The sequence below is a fragment of the Aulonocara sp. 'chitande type north' Nkhata Bay genome, linkage group LG3 (genome assembly GCF_057382095.1).
Source record: "Aulonocara sp. 'chitande type north' Nkhata Bay isolate Kocher_YH1m ecotype deep benthic linkage group LG3, A_spYH_male_GT1.1, whole genome shotgun sequence".
Classification (NCBI taxonomy): domain Eukaryota; kingdom Metazoa; phylum Chordata; class Actinopteri; order Cichliformes; family Cichlidae; genus Aulonocara; species Aulonocara sp. 'chitande type north' Nkhata Bay.
In genome coordinates, this window is record NC_141346.1 from 78,163,372 (window position 1) to 78,178,892 (window position 15,521).

A 15,521-nucleotide genomic window follows, 5' to 3' on the forward strand; every position below is an offset into this window, starting at 1 on the left:
GACTGTAGCAGTGTGTGTGTGAGCTTTATTTCACAGACAGAACCATGTCAAAAACACAACTTCAGGTAAAAACAATACAAAATCAAAGAGTCTGATCAGAAGGATTAAACAGAGGAGTGTGGGACTGTTTTTAACAGACAGCAGGTTAAGCCAGGCTGGAGGAGTAAACTGAGCCTCGGTGTGAGCAGCAGTGTGTTTGACAGGAAGCTGAGATAAACAGTCTGGAGCCCATTTAGTGCTTCATATGAAAGTGTGAGGATTTGAAAGCAAATCTAAAATCAAGCAGGAGTCAGTGTGAGAATGATTTGTGCTTTTCCTCAGTCAGATGCTGGGAGTTTCAGTTCATCCATGTTCAGCGTGCTGTGCTTTGTGTAACAGGAGAATATGACAGTATAAATCAAGTCTTCATGTCACTGAAAGCCTCCACAGTCTGCTATGGAGGTTCATCAGTTTGGATTTACAAGAAGAACATTTCTTAAACCTGCCACAAGATGGCGCTCCAACAGAAGGGATGTCCACAGTGTAACACAGACACACACATACTGTGTGAATGTGTGAGTGAATGGGCTTTCAACACAAGGCTTCTGCTGCTACCTTTAATGACATAATTAGCTAACAAGAACAAACTGTTAATTACCACCAAAGAACGGCTCCAGATTTTAGCTGCTGACCATTTTGTGAAACGTTGATTACATCAGCTTATTGTTGATTTTTCAACCTTAATATCAGCTGCTTTAAAGGAGCCTCGTTCTCTGGCAGTAACACTTTTCTTCACTAGATGCAGTGCAGGCACAGTCTGTGTTTCTAAACTACACACTAATGTTCATTGTTGTGCAGCTAAATCCTCCCTCTGGATGGGAAGAATCCCTGTCAGGCTTCAAACACCTGGCTTGGTGTTCTGGAGCTAATGTGTCACCTGTGAGGACTCTGAGATGAACACACAGCAGACACTTCAGTTCTCCGTCTGTGTGTCCTCAGTTTCCCAGCATGCCTTGGCTGTGGTGGTGGAGGTGAATGAGGGGGAACATGCTGCTCTGTCAGCACTCAGGTTTCATACCTGGTGATCTCAGAGGACAAAGCGGCGTTACAGCAGCGCACGTTGATGAGACCTGATGCTCTGAACAGTTCAGACTTCAGCCTCACTCTGAGAAAACAAACGACTGACTGTCAGCAGCAACTACACCTGCTCCATCAGTGACGGAGAGAAGAACTGAGACTGAGAGACATACAGCTGCAGGTCAAAGGTCAGAAACGCCCGCTCTTTGTACGGGTCAGGAGTTAGTACTGCAGAGGTCAGAGGTCAGCTTGCTGACAAACCATTTGAAACAGTTTGGAGCTAAAAGCACAACAGCAGAGGAAAGAAGAGACACTGCAGAGATGATGCAAAATATTGTGTTTTGTTCTCAGCTGTCAAAAAGTGTAACACACGTGTTCCAGCACAGCCTTTGTGTACTTTCACTTCTCCATACTGTCCATTGGAAATCCTGTTTGTTACTTTTTGATTTCAGTCCATGTGTCCAAAGCAAACTTCTGTCCCACACTTTCTCTGCTGACTCTTCACCGATGCTCAGATGATCTCAGATGATTTCACCAGAACTCATCAAAATTCGGGCTCCACAGAAACCCAGACGTCACTAAACAAGCGTAACAAGCAAAGTGAAAACTGGTCGTTCAGCTTTATTGACCAAAGATAAGCTCACATGTCACCTCATGACACAGACACTTATTTCCACAGCATGCACGAGGACTGACAATAAGTGTCTATAAAGCCACTTCTATCTGCCACACCTGTGCTTCTGTCATGGTTGCTCTCCTCTCACTCTGTCATTTATCCACAGTCTGCCTCCCTCTGCTCCGTCAGCTGACGTCCTCTCTACACCACCTGCTGTGTTTTATCCTGCAAAAACACATTTAAGAAGCGTTGCACCGAGTAACGGGAGGAACTGCTATAAAATCCATTTAAAGGAGGTGGTGCTGAGTGCTGTGACTGGGGTCCCACCACTGACATCACGGGTGGAGGACATGTTGGAAAACTGCTACAAAGTGCTGTGCAGCCAGCAGAGCTTACAGTCTGTCCTGTGTGTCATACAGGCTCTCACACTTAGTGTTTCTGTGACACATTGAAGAGAAGTTTGTGTTGTTCACAGTTGTGCTTGTACTGAGTGACAGCTGACATGACCTAACAGCAATAATGTGTCTGTGCTGAATGAGAAGTAACACACAATGAAGTCTTGATGCATCTCAATCATCCAGGAAAGTGAGTCTGTTGCTTCTGTTCATCTGGACGCAGCGTTTTGTGGGAGAAACGTGTCGTCATCATCAGGTGACGTCTTCAGTCTCAGCTGCAGGTTTCAGTCTTACAAACAGGACATTTGCATAAAGACTGAAAGCAGCTGCAGGAACGATGGGCTGGGAGCTCCGTTCCTTCATCTTAATTATGCAGATTCTCAGGACCATTGATCAACAACCACTGATCCATGTCCATGAGTCCCATTCACAGAGATGTGGGAATGGCTGCAGTCACAGCATGTAAGATGGAAATAAATGAGAAGTATTTAGCTGAAGTGGATTTGATTTATGTTACTTCTTTTTTAACTTGTAGTTCTACATTGGAAGATTATTGTGATATTGAAATATAAAAATACATTTATATTCTATTATTTTCTCAAAATAAGCGTCACACTCGTGGAAGCCGGTGTAGCTGCCGAAACGCCTGCATTAATGGAGACTTTCAGCCCCAGGTAGGCCAGTTATGGATCTTCGGATCCACATTATGTCAGCAGCTGTTCTCCACCGTGAACTGTGTTCAAACAAACACGCTCACGCCTCACAGACGACAGCTTACAGTCCTGTAGAGATAAAGTGACTTCGTACAGCCCCGACCTGCAGACGCTGTGCGCAGAGGTTCAGGAGCAGAAGTCCCGTTGTAAACATATCACGGCAGACCCGACGATGTTTGCATGAACGCGCTTTTTTTAAAAGTCAGGTCAAGGCTCCAAAAGCCCAAAGGCGATATAACAGTTTGTGTTTGCTACATGGATCATTGTAGTTCAGCTTTCCTTTGTTATATTTCTTTAAGAGCTCAAAATGTGTTCATTACATAAATCAAATGTAATTTTCTCTGTAGCACTTCATGGATTTCATAAGCAACACACTGTAGTTGTTCACACAAAGCATAAAGGTAAAAACAATATACACAGTGTTATCTTCATTTTAGATGTCACAAAGTATTTGCGGCTCCCAGTGTTTTCCTGAACCCTGACCCTTTGCGTGGAAACCGGGTCCAAAAGGCTCTTTGGGTGTTAAAGGTTGCTGACCCCTGCACTAGGCCCAACTGACACATATATTTGATTCCAAATACAAAAAATAATGTGTAACCTGCTGGAAGAATGTAGGAGGTTGAGACAGGATCTCAACACTTGGTGTCTGCAACAAAAGACAACAATATGTGGGCCGATCGTGGCTCAAGAGTTGGCAGCTCGTCTTGTAATCGGAAGGTTGCCGGTTCGAGCCCCGGCTCGGACAGTCTCGGTCGTTGTGTCCCTGGGCAAAAAAGCACTTTGGGGTCCTCAGGGACGAGTAAAGCGCTCTACAAATACAGGCCATGTAATGGCAGAAACATTCTCTAGTGTAAATCCTGACTAGTTCATTAACTACAGATCAGTTTCAGTGAACATTATTCACAGAGGGATCTGAGTTCCTTATACCAGACTCTACAGAAACTGTAACACTGTGCAGCTCTGCGACTCAACAATATGACAACAATGTAACACACACTAGAATCATCAAATAAAGCCCCACTAACCACTAGAACTAGAACTAACTAACTAGCACTGGACACTTGCATATTAGAGATTTCTACCACCATAGGAGGCGAGATATCATCCTTGAACCAGAGCATCCAGCCCTCAATTTCGGACATAAAAAGCGACGTGGCCAGGCATGATAACACTTTGACTGAACTGCAGGACTGTGCCTCGAACCACTCTGACACCATCGCCACTCTCCAGGCCACTGTGGAGCGTTTGTCTGCGGAGGTAAAGAAGTTAGATGAGAGATGTGGAGCTCTTGAGGCACTCCAGGAGGAATAATTTAAGAACTGCAGGAATACCAGAAGGCACAGAGGGACCCAAGATGACTGAGTTGGTTCACACCTGTTGGCGGAGGAGCTATCTCTCGAGGAGAAGCCACTCATCGATCGAGCACATAGAGTGAATCGCCAGCGTCCCAAACAAAGTCATCTTCCTCGGCCCATCATCTTGAGATTGCACTACTACCACATTGGTGAGGAAATTCTGCTGAAAGCTGCAGAGAACAAGAACCTGATGTATAAGGGTTTTTAAAATAAACATCCTCCCAGATTTCCCTCCCTCTGTTGGAAACGCAGAGCCGCATTTGCAAATATGAGAGGAAGACTACGTGGGATGACCGGCGTCAGGTACAGACTGCTATACCCTGCAAAGCTGTTAGTGACCCATGGTGATGTGAGGAAAAGCTTTAGCGATCCCAAAGAGACCGTAGACTACGCGGAGAAGCACCTCTCCCACCCACCTTCAAATGTATTAAAAGCAAGGATATATCTATATGTCTAACGCTGACACAGCACTGTGTTTCTTCTTTTCCTTTATATTCCATGTAAAGGTGAATATGGAGCGTTTATGGAGCTCGTTTATTGACCAGCTGTCAGTTAGAAGGTAAGAGTTACTAGGTTAACAGAGGTTAGCAGTAACAGTACGGGGAAGTATATTGTGTTGTTCTTTTGTTGGTTTTTATTTTATCCTACTTTACTTTGTTATTTGGATTTTACCTGTTGTGAGTGCTTCCTGTAATTCTCCTTTTTCTTGCGCCGCTGCGGCCAGAGTTCACAACATTACATATTTTTGTATCTATAAACAGGAAGCTGACACTCTCCAGACTTTATCAAAGGTGTGAGCGTCACAGCAGAGGCCTTTGTGTCAACGTAGCTGAAGACAAAACACAGAAACACATGAAGGAGATTTTCCTGGCCTGGATTTTATACAAATATTCTGCAGTACATCAAAAATGAAAGAAAACCATTAGTCAACATATGAACATCACCTCTGAAGTTACAGAGCTTTGACTGGAGACACAGCTGAGCGTTTTGCATTTTGCATAATTAATTACATAATTAATTATGTAACCATAATTAAATGGTTACATCATCTTTAAAGTCCCCAGAGATCAGGAAAAGGGCCTGAGGGTGCTGTGTTTGGAGTCTGCTGGTTACAGTGTGCAGGACCTCACAGGCTGCTGCAGCGTTAGCAGAGGGCGGGACATACACAGCTATCATAATCACGTGTGTAAACTCTCGTGGTAGATAGTACGGTCTCATGCTAACCGCTAGCAGCTCAATGTCCTTACAGCATAGCGTCTCTTTGATAGAGAAATGCCCAGAGTTACACCATCTATCGTTCACAAACACAGCCAGACCCCCTCCTCCCTTCTTACCACTCTCCGCTGTTCTGTCATAAGAGGCTCAGCAGCTAAAGCAGCACACCTGGGTCTGCCAGCCTATTAAAAGCAGCCCTTTGCTTCACCTGCTTCACTAAACATTATTATTTTAAGCAGAGTGGTGTGATTTATGTAGGCATTGCTGTGTGACAGGATGACTTTTCTTGCACACCCACCAAATGAGGGCGCACATGCTTCCACGCCCACTGGTGACTGCACACATCCTTTCAAGGAAGCATTTCATTCATCCCTAACAAATGGAACAAAACACTGTGCAGCGTGTTCAGGTTTGAACGTGGCCCTGGCCTCTCTCTGCATCCACCTGGCACATGCAACACACATCCACTCCCTGCTGAACTGCTTGTATTTGATGTGTTGAAGTTTTGGTAAAGTTTGAATAAATTCCACTTTATTTATAGGAACATTTCATCTGTGGACTCCTGCTTCCCCTCTCCTTGAGCCAGTTTGTGACGGGAACATGACATAAGAAAAGTAATTTATCCCTTTTTGATTCTGTGTATCTGGCGCTCATCCAGTGAGTTCACACTTGGCAGAAACAGACTGAATTTGTCTGGAGAACTTTGGCTTCAGCCAAGTTAGATAAACACACTGTGTCTCTGTCAAAACAGCAGTGTAGTTGTGGCACCCCTGTGAGGGAATGACCACATGAATATTATTTTGTGTAAAACACTCATGTAACGGGACATTTTTCATTGCTATATGTATTTATTTTCAGTTTCTTTAAGAGGATAGAAAATCCATGTAACAGGGATTCATTTTATGTTAGAAAGCAGTGAGGGCGGAACTTTGGTGCTTGCTCCGGGGTTTCGGGGAGCAGTAAGTGGAGCCCACCTTCCGCTGCTTCCTCAGACACGTTCTGGAGGAAAGCAGAGACGCATCGTGTCTTCCTTACTCTGCTCTTCACCTGCTTTTACAGGTCGGTACACGGTGCTCGCACCGAAAATGTTGTTTATTGTCACCATGGTTACCCACGTTAATGTGAATGGGAGAGTTAAGGCGGTCCGCCAAAGTTATTTATATGTAAACACGGGAGAAAACCAGAGGAGTGTCCCGCGCGACCGCACCGCGAGCCCGCTCGTTAGGTGGAGCGCTCGTGAAGCAGAGTCAGTGCGCTCCTATGCTCTGTGCAAACGTGTTGTAATGCTCCAATCAAATCAGTTCTGTGAGATGTGAATGTTAATAGTTCTGTTAAAGTGACTGAGTAGATTAGCTAGTGTAACACAAGCACTCTGAGCAACTCTGTGTAGCTAACAGAGGCATTCATGGGTTGATTCAACAAGCTGTGTTTCATGATGCACTAAATAGTGATTTTGCCAGTAAATTACTGGAGGGAACAAATGTAATGTATTTACCAATGCTGTTATTGAATAGAACTGTTTAGCCAGTAAGACACTGCAGAAGACAATGTGATGTGTTTATTGATATGATAAAAGGATGTAGCTGTTATGGAAAGAAGTGTGAACTTGAGAAACTGAACCAGTTAAAAAGAGTATATTTCACTGATGTTGTGAAATAAGTAAATGTAATTGATGTGAATGAGGAACCAGCTGAACAGTATATTGAAAGCTCATGTTTAGTGTTTTATAGCATTTATTTGTGTGAAATAAATCAGACTCAGACACGTTCTGGAGGAAAGCAGAGACGCATCGTGTCTTCCTTACTCTGCTCTTCACCTGCTTTTACAGGTAACATATTTGTCATCGAGGTCTTCATCCTTGGGACCCGTAACATAGTAACTTCTTCATTGTTATACTTCTATAGTTTTCCCATTTTGTGAGCTGTGGATGTGGAAAGTGTCTCAGTGACACATCCACATGAAAACGGCGTTACCTTCGTTCATTTGCACGTCAAATGAACGAGCTGTTTGGACTTTAACGTCACAGCTGATGCTTCGATACTCGAACTCAAGAGTTCAGCTTCCACTCAGAGGTACAAGTACACACAGCAAAGATAAACGTGTACACAAGGTGGAACCCACAAGTGCACAGCTCCAACCAGAGATGGGCAGTAATCCGATTACTTTTTTCAAGAAACGCGTAAAGTGAGGGATTACTATTGCAAAAAAGGTAATTAGATTACTGTTACTTTCCCGTAAGCACGCTGCATTACTGCGTTACTAAAACCGCAGCTGTGTGCAGATGAACAATGGATAATCTATCGAGTGTGGAGAGAGTGTGAGCGTGCAGCGTTTAAAGCGTGGAAGCACTGACCTTACTTTGAGTTTGACTCTGTAAAAAGTGACAAAAACATTAGCATCCGCTGTTCACTGCGTGGGAAGACAACATGCTCACTCACTATGTGTTAATGGGCATGCTTATTTATAACTTTGATAAAATGTCATAAAAATAATTCCATGCCAGCTCACCATTGGTGATCAGGTAGTTTCTGTTCCAGTTCCAGTCCCATAAATCATGAAGCTTGCTGCCAGAAAAGCTTCAAATCTCCTTTGAAAGCTGTTTGTGGTCTTGATTGCGGGAGCTTCAGTTGTCTGACTCCAGCTGCCACACAGTGCTCACTGATATCATTTGCAAAAACCCCAGTGTGGCAATATTTATCAGTGAAGCAGAAATCAGGAAGTGACGACTTTTCTTTGAACATTTGCTAAGGCTAAGCTGTGCTTTCTACCACAGTTGGGAATTTCCTGGTTTACAACAAATTATTGTGTCAACACCGCATAAGATTTCAAACTACAGGAAAATCACTGGAGTTATAAGAGGCAGACAACGACACACACACCACATGCATGCTGTTGCTATTTATTGTGGATTAACCTGTCAAGGGCAAGAACAAAATAATTCTGCCTCAAATACAGGAAATCATAGCTTTCCTGTATTTCCTCCATTGTTGGCATGCTGGTTAGTGCTGTTGCTCCACAGTAAGAAGGTCCTGGGCTAAATTATCCATGAATGTAAACGGCTGTGTGTTTCTATCTGATAGACTGGTGAGCTGTCCAGGGTGTACCCTGCCTGGTAACCTATCACTTCAGGGTTATTTCCCAGCCCTGCTGCAACCAGGATAGAGATAGGAGGATGGTAGTTGTTGTAGACCCATTCAATTTCAATTGAAGGATTAAAATGTTCCAGGAGCTCAACTTACTCCATCTGAACATGTTTCAATCGTGTTTTATGAACACAACATGCAGCTTTACTGAATATGAAAAGGTTGTGTTGATTTAACTCAGTTGTTTAAGTTTCTGCCAAAGCAAAACCTTTGTGTGCAACCAGTGTCCACTATTGAATCAAGTAAATCCAACATGTTTTTGTCAGTGCAAGAAGGAGTTACGGTGCCTGTATTCCTGCACAATATTGTCCCGGGAGGGAAGAAAACTTTCTGGTGAAGTTTTGGTTGATTTTTGGGTTTTGCTTGACACTAGGTTGATTTTATCAGTGAGGTTTGGATTGTTTTCTTTCTCTAAGAGAGAGAAAGATGGTTTTATGCTTGGACATGTTTGCAATGGGCCCCAGTATTTGTTACTTTATTAGTATTTTATTGGTTGCGTTTGTTTGTGCTTTTGTTACAGTGCACTGAGATAAGAACATCTGAGAGGTGTGATCCACCGGTGGTGATATTTTGGTATTTTGTGAGTTCCCGATTTAACAAATCAGCTCTTTAATCCAGACCTGAGAGGTTGAACTTTAAAGCGCTATAAAATATTCTTACTGGAAACAGTGGCAAAGTGTTTTTCTCCATGATTATAATAGGCTTGGGAGAAATTCACTGATATGTGACATTGATCACATGAGAAATCCTGAGCCTAAAAGGATTGCAGCGAGTCAATCCAGTCCAAAAACAAGGAGCTGTTTTCCTTTAAAATGATGACGTCATCTTGCTGGTGATGGAGGCTCGAATAGGCTGTGCGTGAGACTCCATTATCAGCAATATCTGGTATGAATGTGTGTGGATGTATGCATGTGACTGGACTGTGACGGACTGACGACTAAAAGTTTAACTGACTTGATACTGAGACAAAAACGGTGCCGACTTTAGGATTAGTGAATGTCCACAACAATTCACCCAGCCTGTAGAAGAAGGGTGGAGGTTTTGTCTTGCTTTGTTGTTGCAGGAGCAGAAGGATGACAGAGACTAAAGGGGGAGGCTGTAGCTTCACATGAGTGTGAGCTGCAGACTGAACCCTTTGGTTGCTAATGTTGAGTCACTGATGTTTGCATTAAGAAAATTGTGTTTTATTAGCTGTGTTTTAATTAAGGTATCACATTATATTGTTGGGAATGTTAAATGCTAAAGTGAAGAAAAGCTTTGATTTCACTCATGACTGAACATGTCATTATTAACCATAGCAGGCCACTGTAAAGAGTCAATTAACTGTTATAGAGGAAAAAAAGGCCAAAAACTCTGTTAATACCTATGAATAACAGGCAATGATAGACTTGTCACATTCAAAATAGAGATATGTAATAACAAACACGGGTCCGTGTCATTTAGGTTCTCCATTGAAATAGTCAATCATTTAGAAAAGTAGAATATATATATATATATGTCTCAACGTTGTTTCTCAATAATATTAAAAACCTAAAAACTATTGTTGTGGAAGATAGAAGTCACTGTGACAGCCCTCTGACTGTGGAGGACGTTTGTAATCCTATTTCTGCACTTAAGGCCAACAAATCTCCCGGCACAGATGGTTTAACTGCAGAGTTTTATGAATCATTTTCTAATCTCCTGGCTCCGTTCTTACTGCAGCTTTTCATAGGAAGTGTAGAGAATAACATCCTCCCTCCTACTCTTACTCAGGGTCTCATAACACTTATTCCAAAGCCAAACAAAGACTTACTTCTTATTGATAATTGGAGACCCATCTGTCTGCTCAATGATGACTATGAGATTATGGCTTTAGTACTTGCTAACAGAATGAAAGAGTTCTTGGACACAATTATCGATGAGACACAATCAGGCTTTATGAGAAACAGACACCTTTCTAAGAACATGAGACTGGTTTTAGATCTACTTGATTACTCTGATTTGGTATCTGACTATAGCTTCATTCTCTTCCTGGATTTTTAAAAGGCTTTTGATACAATTGAACATCAATTTATTTTCCACTCTTTGGAAAAATTTGGCATTTTTCTGTACAGCTATCAAAACCTTGTACACGAATGGCAATAGCTCAATTAAAATGATTAAGACTCCGCCCCGAGATTTGACCTGTTATACAAGGAATCAGCACAGCTGATAAGGAGCTCATTATCAGCCAGCTAGCTGATGACACCACACTCTTCTTGAAGAATGCAAATCAAATCCGTCCAGCCCTTAGTGTTATTAGTGATTTCTCTGAGGCATGTTAATACTTTTAGCTATTTTATATCCATAAATGTAAGTTTATTAATAAAACACCATATTTCTGCCTTTTTATAAGGATATGAATTGTACATACAATCAATTTCAGACTCAACCAACAAAAAGCCTCTCAGAACAATATTTATATGTTGATTTTTTTCGCCTCCTCATATCATAATTTTTTTACTCCTGGTTCTGTATGTTCATGTTCTGTTCTTTTGTAAACTTCATCTGTTTGTATGTTGTATACTCATTGTGTTTCAATAAAGTTCGATTTAAAAAAAGGTACGTTCTAAACGAAGCTTCAGACGTCACTGATCACGTGACTCTGGCCAAACGAATCAAGCCTCGACACGGTGCTTCTGAAGCAGCGCGTTGATCTTTCTGACACACGCACCGGAGCGTCAGCTTCAAGCGGACCATCACTACGTCTCACATCTAAAGGTGTCAAGGTAACTTTGAACTGAGTTCAGTCAATCTGGAGTTTTTCCAAGTTTTCTGTTGCTCTCTGTGAGAGAAGAGCGTTAAAGGCGGGGCTCTCCAGAGTCCAGCAAAACAGGAAACCACAGCTGGGTGTGTGTAAGTGTGCAAACCAATAGAATGCATCGTGGTGGGGGGCATCACGGGCAAGAAAAAAATAAAATAATCGGTCGTACCCATGCTTCCCCGACGTCATGCCAGCGCATATTGGGAAATTCGTAGGCACCGATCGGTTTTCTATCAGCCATTTGCTGGGAGTAAGGGCGCCCTCCGTTTGCGAGGTGCGCCTGCTGCTGGCGGCACAGGGAGGAGAGGGCGGGGCGGCGGGGAGTCTCTGGCTGGCTGGAGCGGCATCTAATAACCAACTCGCAAAACAAAATAAAAACAACAAACAGATATTACTCCTCCTTGAATCGCTACCTTATCGTGGTGGAGGGGTTTGTGTGTCCCAGGGATCCCAGGGGCTATGTTGTCTGGGGGCTTTTGCCCCCTGGTAGGGTCTCCCATGGCAAACTGGTCCTGGGTGAGGGACCAGACAAAGAGCGATTCAGAAGACCCCCATGAAAAGAATATCGAGGGAACAGTTTACCCTGCCCGGGATAGGGTTACCGGGGCCCCGCCCTGGAGCCAGGCCCGGGGAGGGTGCCCGAGGGCGAGCGTCTGGTGGCCGGGCCTTAGTCCATGGGGCCCGGCCGGGCACAGCCCGAAGAGGAGACATGGGCCCATCCTCCCGCAGGCCCACCACCTGCAGGAGGCGCCATAGGGGTCGGGTGCATTGTGAGCCGGGTGGCGGCCAGGAGCGGAGGCCCTGGCGGACCGACCCCCGGCTGCCAAGACTGGCAATAGGGACATGGAATGTCACCTCTCTGGTGGGGAAGGAGCCTGAGTTGGTGCGTGAGGTTGAGAGGTACCGGCTAGATATAGTTGGGCTCACCTCTACGCATTGTCTGGGCTCTGGAACCAGTCTCCTGGAGAGGGGCTGGACTCTGTCTCAGTCTGGAGTTGCCCCTGGTGAGAGGCGGCGGGCTGGGGTGGGTATTCTTATATCCCCTCGGCTTGCTGCCGGTACGTTGGGGTTTTTCCCGGTGGACGAGAGGGTTTGTTCCCTGCGCCTTAGGGTCGGGGAACGGGTCCTGACTGTCATCTGCGCTTATGCGCCGAGTGGCAGTTCGGAGTACCCAGCCTTCTTAGAGTCCCTGGGGGGGGTGCTGGAAGGTGCTCCACCTGGAGACTCTGTTGTCCTGCTGGGAGACTTCAATGCTCACGTGGGTAACGACAGCGAGACCTGGAGGGGCGTGATTGGGAGGAACGGCCTCCCTGATCTGAACCCGAGCGGTGCTTTGTTATTGGACTTCTGTGCTAATCACAGTTTGGCCATAACGAACACCCTGTTCGAACATAAGAGTGTCCATAAGTGCACGTGGCACCAGGATGCTCTAGGCCGTAGGTCGATGATCGATTTTGTAATCGTATCACCAGACCTGCGACCATATGTTCTGGACACTCGGGTAAAGAGAGGGGCTGAGCTGTCAACTGATCACCACCTGGTGGTGAGTTGGATCAGGTGGCGGGGGAGGACGCTGGACAGACCTGGTGCACCTAAACGCGTAGTGAGGGTGTGCTGGGAACGTCTAGCAGAGGCCCCAGTCCGCGAGATCTTCAACGCACACCTCCGGCAGAGCTTCAACAGCATTCCGAGGGAGACTGGGGACATTGAGTCCGAATGGACCATGTTCAGCGTCTCCATTGCCGAAGCTGCTGCATTGAGCTGCGGCCGCAAGGTGGTTGGTGCCTGCCGTGGTGGTAATCCCCGAACCAAATGGTGGACACCAGAGGTGAAGGGAGCCACCAGGCTGAAGAAGGAGGCCTATCGGGCTTGGTTAGCCTGTGGGACTCCGGAGGCAGCCGACAGGTATCGACAGGCCAAGCGGAATGCGGCTCGGGCAGTGGCTGAAGCAAAAACTCGGGTGTGGGAGGAGTTCGGAGAGGCCATGGAAAAAGACTTTCGGACTGCCTCGAAGAGATTCTGGCAAACCGTCAGGCGTCTCAGGAGGGGAAAGCGGTGCTCTACCTGCACTGTGTATAGTGCTGGCGGAGCGCTGTTGACGTCGACTGAGAAAATTGTCGGGCGGTGGAAGGAATACTTCGAGGACCTCCTTAATCCCACTGACACGTCTTCCGGGGAGGAAGCAGAGTCTGGGGATGAGGGGTGTGACCCACCGATTTCCGGGGGCGAGGTCACTGAGGCAGTTAAACAACTCCTTGGTGGCAGAGCCCCTGGTGTCGATGAGGTCCGCCCCGAGTTCCTGAAGGCTCTGGACGTTGTAGGGCTGTCTTGGTTGACACGTCTCTGCAATGTTGCGTGGAGATCAGGGGCAGTACCTGTGGACTGGCAGACCGGGGTGGTGGTCCCCATCTTCAAGAAGGGGGACCGGAGGGTGTGTTCCAACTACAGGGGGATCACACTCCTCAGCCTCCCCGGGAAAGTCTATGCCAGGGTGCTGGAGAGGAGGGTTCGTCCGCTAGTCGAACCTCGGATACAGGAGGAACAATGCGGTTTTCGTCCTGGTCGCGGAACACTGGACCAGCTCTTTGTCCTCTCGAGGATACTTGAGGGTGCATGGGAGTTTGCCCAACCAGTCTACATGTGTTTTGTGGACCTGGAGAAGGCATTCGACCGTGTCCCTCGGGGCGTCCTGTGGGAGGTGTTGCGCGAGTATGGGGTGTCTGGCCCATTGCTACGGGCCATTCAATCCCTATACAACCGTTGCAAGAGCTTGGTTCGCATTGCCGGCAATAAGTCGGACTCGTTCCCGGTGGGTGATGGGCTCCGCCAAGGCTGCCCTTTGTCTCCGGTTCTGTTCATAATTTTTATGGACAGGATTTCTAGGCGCAGCCAAGTGGCGGAGGGCTTTCGCTTTGGTGGCCTCAGAATCTCATCTCTGATTTTTGCGGATGATGTGGTTCTGTTGGCTTCATCGGGTGAGGGCCTCCAGCTCGCACTGGAGCGGTTCGCAGCCGAGTGTAACGCAGCGGGAATGAGGATCAGCACCTCCAAATCTGAGGCCATGGTTCTCAGCCGGAAAAGGGTGGAGTGCCCACTCCGGGTCGGGGATGAGTTCCTGCCCCAAGTGGAGGAGTTCAAGTATCTCGGGGTCTTGTTCGCGAGTGATGGGAGAAGGGAGCTGGAGATCGACAGACGGATTGGGGCTGCGGCTGCAGTAATGCGGACGCTGCACCGGTCAGTCGTGGTGAAGAGGGAGCTGAGTGTAAAAGCGAAGCTCTCAATTTACCGGTCGATCTACGTCCCTACCCTCACCTATGGCCACGAGCTGTGGGTAGTGACCGAAAGAACGAGATCGCGGATACAAGCGGCGGAAATGAGCTTCCTCCGAAGGGTGGCTGGCCTCTCCCTTAGAGATAGGGTGAGAAGTTCGGCCATCCGGGAGGGGCTTAGAGTAGAGCAGCTGCTGCTCCACATCGAAAGGAGCCAGCTGAGGTGGTTCGGGCATCTGGCAAGGATGCCCCCTGGGCGCCTCCTGGGCGAGGTGTTCCAGGCATGTCCCACCGGGAGGAGGCCCCGGGGCAGACCCAGGACACGCTGGAGAGATTATATCTCTCGGCTGGCCTGGGAACGCCTTGGTATTCCCCCGGACAAGCTGGAGGAGGTGGCTGGGGAGAGGGAGGTCTGGACCTCTTTGCTTAGGCTGCTACCCCCGCGACCCGACCTCGGATAAGCGGATGAAGATGGATGGATGGATGGATGGAAACAGATATTATGATACAGACTTATAATCTGCACCCATGTTTTTTCTAAATTCTATAAAGTGAGCGCGAGAGCCCTCGGTGCGCCTGCGCGCTGCTGAAGTCAAAGTAAACTTTATTGTCATCTCCGCTACAGACAGTCCAGCATATAGAGAGACGAGACGACGAGGCTGCAGTTACAGCGGTGCAAGTAAACAAACAATAAATATAAGAAGAGTAAGAAAATAAATCTACACTTTAGGACTCGGGGTAAAGGATCAATAACAATTTAAATTTATAATTTACAGTTTGATGATTTAAAGTCTCACACAACCCGTCAAAAGGGGCGGGGCCGGCTGCTTCCAAGTAGAGCACATTTCATTTATAATGATGTAAATCCAAGCCCATCATGGATTCACGATCTGAATCCTGGGTTGTGTGAAATCCCAGAAATCAACCTTAGACAAAGTGAATCTGTGAACTAAGGTGTAGGTCTGTTAGGTTAATTG